At 38.1% G+C, this 8,150-nt stretch overlaps 1 pseudogene; it reads right to left on the reverse strand.

Annotated features, from left to right (window-relative positions):
• Window positions 1–5,832: 5,832 nt before the first annotated feature.
• Window positions 5,833–5,927, reverse strand: LOC122122097 (annotated as a pseudogene).
• Window positions 5,928–8,150: the final 2,223 nt, after the last annotated feature.

Raw genomic sequence — 8,150 nt, forward strand, 5'->3', positions numbered from 1 at the left:
ATTAAATAGTTCTTTTAAATATTTGGTTAGGTTAATTCCTAAATATTTTATTTTTTGTGAGGTTATTGTGAATGGGGTTGCTTTCTTTATTTCCCTCTCTGCTTGTACATTGTCAGTGTACAGGAAGGCAACTGATTTTATTGGACTGATTTTTTTATCCTGCAACTTTGCCAAAGTGATTTTTGATTTGTAAGAGTTTGGAGATGGACTTTTTGGGATCTTGAAGGTATAGTATCATGTCATCTAAAAAAAGAGATAGTTTAATTTCTTCTTTCCCTATGCGGATCCTTTCAATGTTTTTTCTTGCCTTATTGACCTGGTTAAGGGTTTCAGGGCAATATTGAACAGGAGTAGAGCCAGTGGGCATCTTTGCCTTGTTCATGATTTTAAGAGAATTGGTTGTAGCTTTTCCCCATTAAGTATAGTATTAGCTATTGGTCTGTCGTAAATGATTTTAATGTTTTAAGAAATGTTCCTTCTATTCCTATTGTCTCCAGAGCTTTTAGCATGAATGAATGTTGAATTTTATCAAAAATCTTTTCTGCATCTGTGGAGATAATCATGTGATTCTTGACCTTGGCTCTGTTGATGTGTTGGATAATATTTATTGATTTACGTATGTTAAACCATCCCTGCATCTCTGGGATGAAGCCTACTTGGTTTTAGTGTATGTATTTTTTTTTTTTTATGTGTTTCTGGATTCCGTTAGCTAGAATTTTGTTAACGATCTTTGCATCTGTGTTCATCAAGGAAATTGGCCTGTAGTTCTTTTTTGGTTGGGTCTTTGCCTGGTTTGGGGATGAGTGTGGTACTGGCATCATAGAATGAGTTTGGGATAACTCAATCCTCTGTTTCTCTGAAGAGCTTGAGGAATATAGGTATTAGTTCTTCTTTAAAAGTCTTATAGAATTATGTTGTGAATCCATCTGGTCCTGGGCTTTTTTTTTGTTGGAAGATTTCTGATTGCTTCCTGTATCTCGTTGTAGGATATTGGCTTATTTAATTGATTTACTTCTACTTTGCTCAATTTGGGCAACTTGTATTTCTCTACAAATGCATACAGTTCTGGCAGGTTTTCTTTCTTTAGAGAGTAAAACTTTTGAAAGTAGTCCATTAAAACTGTTTGGACATCTTGGGTACGTGTTGTAATTTTTCCCATGGCATCCCTCATCGTGTTAATATGGGTTTGCTCTCTTCTTTTTTAATTAATCTTGCCAAATGTCTATCAATTTTATTTCTTTTTTCAACCAGCTTTTTGTTTGGTTAATTTTGGCTATGATTCTCCAATTCTCTATTTTAATAATCTCTGCTCTTAGTTTGGTTATCTGGCTCTGTCTAGTAACTTAGGTTCCATTTTTTCATGTTTTTCTAGCTGTTTAATTGCAACATAAGATTTTTTTTCTTGGTCTGTGTCTATTTTCTTGATGTGGGCACTGAGGGCACTAAATTTGCCCCTCAGGACTGCTTTTCCTGTGTCCCACAAGTTTCTTTGCGAGGTATTTTCATTTTCATTGAGTTGTAGGAATTTTTTAATTTCTTCTTTAATCTCCTCCATTACCCAGGCATTGCTTAGAAGTGTGCTGCTCAATTTCCATGTATTTGAGTAATTTCTGCAGTATGCTTTGTTATTGAGAACTATCTTCATTCCACTGTGTTCAGATAGTATACAGGGGATTATGTCAATCTCCTTGAATTTGCTTAAGTTCCTTCCATGAACTATGATATGGTCTATTATTGAGAAAGTACCATGAGCTGCTGAGAAGAATGTGTACTGTGTTGTTTTTAGGGTGAAATACTTGGTAAATGTCAGTTCTGCTTGAAGTATGACCTCACTTAATTCGGTAGCTTCTTTGCCAATCCTCTGGTCAGTAGACTTGTCCTTTGGTGAGAGTGGGGGTGTTAAAGTCTCCTAGTATTATCCTATTGGACTATTTTATTCCGTAAGTTTTCGAGTATTTGCTTAACATATTTGGGTGCACCAATGTTTGGGGAATGTAAGTAGATGATGGTAATATCCTCCTTATGTATTGTTCCCTGTATTAATATGTAGTGTCCATCCTTGTCTTTTTATATTGATTTTAATGACAAGTTTATTTTGTCAGATAACATGATTGCTACACCTGCTTTGTTACTAGGGACATTTGATTGGTAGATCCTTTTCCAACCCTTCACTCTGAGTTTGTTTGAATGTTTGGCTTAGAGGTGGGTCTCCTGAAGGCAACAGAGTGATGGCTCAGGTTTTAGGATCCAATCTGCAGTTCTTTTTCTTTTGATTGGTGAATTAAGCCCGTTAATCTTAAGAGATAGTATAGAGAGATGCAGTATGATCATTGTTTTTCTTCTTTTCTTTCCTCCCGTGCTTGCTCAGATAGACTTCAATTAATGCCTGTCTGGGTGCAGGTCCCTGTTCCTGGTTGCTTTTCTCAGGTTGTGTTCCACCTCTTAGTAGTCTTTGTAATGCTAGCTTAATGTTTATGTATTAATTTTGTTTTTCTTTGCTATTAAAAATTTTCAGTTCTCCATCGAATATGAATGCTAGCTTTGCCAAGTATATCAGTCTGGGTTGTCAGTTATTGGTTCTCAGGGCACATATCTTACTTTCCCAGGCCTTTCTTTCATTCAGTGTTTGTGTGGAGATATCTGTAGTTATTCTAATATTTTTCCTGTTGTAGTATAGCTCCTTTTTCATTTTTACTGCATGCAAGATTGTTTCCTTGTCATTCAGATCTATCATTTACACTATGATGTTTCTAGAATTGTTTCTCCTGGGATCCTGATTCTTAGGTGTTCTATATGCTTCTGTTATGTAGGTAAGATGTTCTTTTTTGAGATGGGGAAAATTTTCACCGATTATCTTGTGGAACAGGTGTTGCATTCCCTTGCTTTGATATTCCTCACCTTCCCATATGAAGGTTAAATTTCTTGGCACTATCTGCTTGCTCTTGAATTTCCCTTTGGCATAATTTAAGTGATTTTCCACATCTGTCATTTTTGGTCCAGTTGATGTATTCTGTCTTCTGTATCTGACACTCTACATTCCATTTTGTTCACACTGTTAACTGTGGCTTCCATTGTGGTTTTCATGGAGGAAATTGACTCATTTATGGATTCGATGTTGGTTTTCAAAATACTAACCTCATCTCTTAATGAGTTGTGTACTGCCTCTATTTTGTCACTTATCTCATGGCTTACTGAGGTGTGTGCTGCCTCTATTTTTGCATGCATCTCCGGTTTGATGTCCTGCATCTCTTTCGATATTTCGACCCTGTGTTCTTTCAATTTCTGGTCTATTTCTCGCTTTATTCCTTGAGTAATTGCCTTCAGCATCTCTTGGATGTACTGTTTGTCTTCCATTCCTGCTTTGCTCTCACTGGGGCTCTCCCCTGTGTGGCTGCTGGCTTTTAGAGATAGCTTGCTATCCTAGGTGTTGATAAACCTTGTAATTTATCTCTGTGATTTTCTCATGGGGATTCAGGGATTATTGCACACTAATCTGAACTTTTGTTTTGGTCAATAGGTGTCTGTCTTTGCTTGGTTACTGTTTCTGTGCTTGTAGAGAGAGTATGTACCTGATCTCGGTTCTGTTGAGGGCCGACCTCTAGCTTATGGTCTGACCCACACAGAGTTCTCGGCTCTCTGCTGTAGATCACTGGCCGTTCCCGTCTTTAGAAGAGTTGAGCAGCCTAGATTGCTCCTGTTTGTTCCTACAGGTGCTCTTGGAGAGTTCAGATGTGCTGGATGTACTCTCCCAGATGCTGGAGTCTGCTATGGGCTCCTGATGTTTTGTTTTGTTTTACTTTTTTAGCTAGTTGTGGGCTTGAACTCTGGGCTTGGGTGCTGTCCCTCAGCTCTTCAGCTGAAGGCTGGCACCCTACAATTTGTCCCATAGCACCACATCAGGCCCTTTCTGTTTATGTGTTGCTGAGGAATCAGATCCAGGGCCTCTTGCACCTAAGAAAGCACTGTACTGCTTAGCCACCTCACCAGCCTGAGCTCCTGGCTCTTATCAGGTGCTGGCAGCCTGTATTGTCCAATTCCCAGCCTAGAATATATGGGTTGGGGTCTTGTGGGGTTTGGGTTTCTCTTGTCCTGAACTCCCCGGGGTCTTTTGCTGTCACAGGCATGATTCCCAGGGGGTGCAGTTCCCTGTTTTTCTCCCCTCTGCTGAGGCATATGCTCAGCTTCTGATTTCAGTTGCAAGGTGTTGGTTATGTTGCTCAGGCACCGTGTCCCCAGGCCTGGTCCCGGCCCCCAGCCTGGGGCACACCGGTTTGACCTGTGCTGCTGTGTATCCCACCTAGATTACGCAGCCTGGAGTACACATTTCAAATTTCTTCCACCTTTGGGTGTCTAGACCCAGGGGCGCTGTTCATGGCTTGGGCGTTTAATCTCCCTTCCAGGGTCACTCTTGTTCTAGCCTGGCCAGCTTAGTGTGCTCCATGGGCTGGTGGAGCCCTAGAACATTTTCTAGTTTTAGTGGTACAGATTTTGGAGTATGGGGTCTGGGGATTCCCACCAGCTTTGAGACCAGAGGAATACACTGTCCCCTGCAGGGTACTCACCCTGTAGCTAGTTGTTGTTTTTGTGTGATGTAGGTTGCTGGTTGCCGTTGCAGACAGACTTCAATTGAGGTGGTTGTGGGCTGGCCTGAGTGGTGGTGGCTCTGTGTGTTTCTCTCCTGTCACTGCCTCCATTGACGCTATTCCGGTCCACTCCACGGGATGGGCCTCTGGCCTCCACTGGAGGGGTGGAGGAGGGGCCTCTGTGCAGGTTCTGGGCTCTGGGGTTTGTCTCTGCACTCTCCAGATCAGCACGAGTTCCTTTCAGTTCTTCTGCTCTGGTGTTCTGTGGGCATCTCGTCTATCTCTGGGGTTCTTGCCATGGGGCCAAGTGGCTTTGGCAGGATGGAGCCTCTCTGCTCAAACAGAGAATAAGGAGTAGGGGTGGGATCTTTGTGTAAGCTCCCTGCTTGGAGGTTTCTTCATTCATCACAATCAGTGGGTCTGACACTGGTACCTGAGGGAGCTTTGGTGTGGGTGATCTGCAGACAGCCCCCTGTTTCTCTGGCACACAGGCAGTTCCCACCAGGCCGGGCTGGCCTTGGCTTGGTGTGCTGCTGTGTGGCCAATAAACGTTGGGGTAGGGTCTTCACGCTTCTCTGTTGTGAAATTCTTCTTTTTAACTTTATTTTTTGTTTTTCTCTGCTTCCTGTTTTTCTCTGGATGTTGGTCTTTTTGTTGTTGTTGGTCTCTTGGGGAGATTAAACGTTGGAACTGCAACTCTCTTTTTGGTTGGGGTGAACTGTGGCATTCCCCTACTTCCCCGTCGCCATCTTGGTCCCCCCTCGAGTTTTTGCTTTTTATAATCAGAAATAATTTTAATTTATCTGTTGAAATGAGTACTAAAACAACTAAAGATATTTCTGGTGCTTATATGAAAAATTATACTTTAAAATATTCTGTATTCTATTTGTATAATACAGATAATCTATTTTATTCTTTCCTAGATATAAGACTTTGAATACTACATTGTTTTATAATATATAGGTTCAGTAATAAATGTGTCCTTTCAGATTGCATTCCATACAGAAACAGTTTAAGATTCCTTTTTTACTAGGTCCTTATAGTATATTCCTTTAGAATAAAATGACAATGTTGTCTAATTTTAAAAGTTTTATAAAGATTATGCTATGTAAAGTCCTTTCTAAGGTGAAGATTTAATTCACTGATGTCAAACTAACTTTTATTTATATGAATTACATGTATTGTTACACTTTTAATTTTGTAATCAACTTTTTAATAATTGTTTTCCATTTCTTACATCTGAAGAATGAAAAATATGGAATAATTCACAGATTTTCATATCATCCTGTGCAATTGCCATGTTAATCTCTGTATTGTTGAAATTTGGGTATGTGCTTCTGAAGCATGTAATGTCCTCTAATTTTAGGTAGTTAATGATGCAATCTTCATACAAGATTATATCCTTGGGTGCTTATTTGTAACAAGGAAACTTTAATGTTCCTAACAATGCTACTTATTTCCCTAAAATTCTGTGTATAATGGAAAATAATTATATTGTTGAGTCGAATGCTCACGTTTGCAATTCTTTTGTCAATGACTATTTTAAGTCTTTTTCATTTTAGATTTAATCATACTTTGAAGCATTTTTAGCTAGGTCCAAAGAGGATGGCTTTTTAAGTACTTATTTATCCAACTGAGTTAACTCTGTAGAGCTAATGGATTCAAAGTAAGCCTTGCATAAGAGCTCCTTCTAAACTTCTGCAGCTGAAATTTTCCCAAATGAGGTATTATTGGCACAAATGTTTACCTGACACTTCATCCTTCTTCTATGTAGGTTCAGACCAACCAGAATATCTTACCCTGACAGCGTAAATTGTCTTACTTAAACAAAACAAATCTTAGTTACAAGGGATCATAGAAAGATGAACATTTCAGACAAAACTGTTCAGACTAGGTTTTTATCAAAATATAATTGTTCATTATACCTACCATTTCAAAAGTAGCTAAATCCAAGAAGGTGAAAAAATTGTTCATATGCATGATTACTTAATGTCCTGGCCTGTCTACCTTCCAACCAGGCAGGAACTTACACTACTGCCTTTCTATCACCAAATATTTTCATAGATCCAGGAGAAGTCCATATGTTTCTCCTTGTTATTAGGCCTTAAATTGGTTTTAAATTAAAGTTTCCTCTTGCTTCCAGTCTATAAATCTACAAATGTAAAGGTTTAAGTCTAACTCTACCAAACACTGAGGTAGAGATAATGGAATAATACTTTAAAACAGAGTTGCTTTTGATACCCTAACCACAAAAGAACAATGTAAAACATGTGCCCTTTTTTATATTATATATAGTTATATATTTTATATTTATATGTGCTGATTTTATATTTCACACAGTGAAACTTACTAGAATCAATTGATAACTTGACAAATAAATTGATAATTATTTATTCCAATAAATAGAATTGGAATATAAATACTTAGGTTTAGAATATATATTAGAATATAAAAAGTATCAATGCAATGCCTTCCGTATAAACTTGTGATACCTTCTAAGTGTTTGTGGTCTTCTGAATTCACATTGTTAAAAATCAATGTTGTTTTCCTCTAATCTATAAGAGATTCTACTCTGATGCTCTATTTATTGTTTTAACTCGCTGGCCCCAAACTGTTTTTCTCCATATTTCTGAAGCATTCCTAAAGATTATACTCTAATTGTGGTAATATGATATCTAAAAGGCATTATTCTTCTATAGACCCATGGGTCCTAGTATCTTATGGCCGAGTTACCTGCATTGTCAGATAACAGGGGCTAAACTTCTCACCTAGTCCTATGCAACATGCCAGCAGAAAGTAACTGAAAATCCATCTCAGTTTCTCATTTCTTATAATATTTCAGGGCCCCAATTCCTTGAGATACAAGAATTAGCAACAAGAAATTGTGTAATGCAAAGCAACTTAAAATGAAAGATGAGGTCACAAAATCGAGAGAAAGTACTGCATTTCAAACTCAATTTACAGATGACCAGCCCATATGAGTGAACAAGATCAGAAAGTTTCAAAAGATTATTTTTAATACCCCTCCCGTAATGATTAATGTAAGATTTCAGCCCAGCATATGTGAGCCCAAAAAATAGTTCATAGAAGGATAGATCCATGATTGATATGCCAAGCCAGGAAAACTTGAATTAGAGGTCAAATGTAATTCAGCAAAACATTAATTGAGAAGATTGTTTGTGCTTCAAAACACTGGTACTTTAGTACAACTTGGTTCTGTGGAATAAAAATGTTGTCATTCTCAAACAAATGATAACCTACATTTAATCTCCTGAAAGTGTATTCCTTTTCAAATAAACTTTTTGAAATAACACTTGCCAAATAACATTTGATAAGTAGATGACACTTTGTGACATTACAAGTTTTTCAAGTGTAGGGAGCAAGTTACAATAGAGCTGATTTATTTCCCCAGCACTAATGCCAAAAAGGTTGAACCATTCATTAAAGTGTAGAAATAGTACCATGCACCATTTGTGTTGTTCAGTAGGTGCCTTCCAGAAATTTGTTAAATAGATCAGCCTCCCATATTTCAACCTCAAACATTAGCTAATAAAGTAAATTCATCAC

The sequence above is a fragment of the Dipodomys spectabilis genome, unplaced genomic scaffold, assembly GCF_019054845.1.
Source record: "Dipodomys spectabilis isolate Male_0828 unplaced genomic scaffold, ASM1905484v1 ptg000203l, whole genome shotgun sequence".
Lineage (NCBI taxonomy): Eukaryota > Metazoa > Chordata > Mammalia > Rodentia > Heteromyidae > Dipodomys > Dipodomys spectabilis.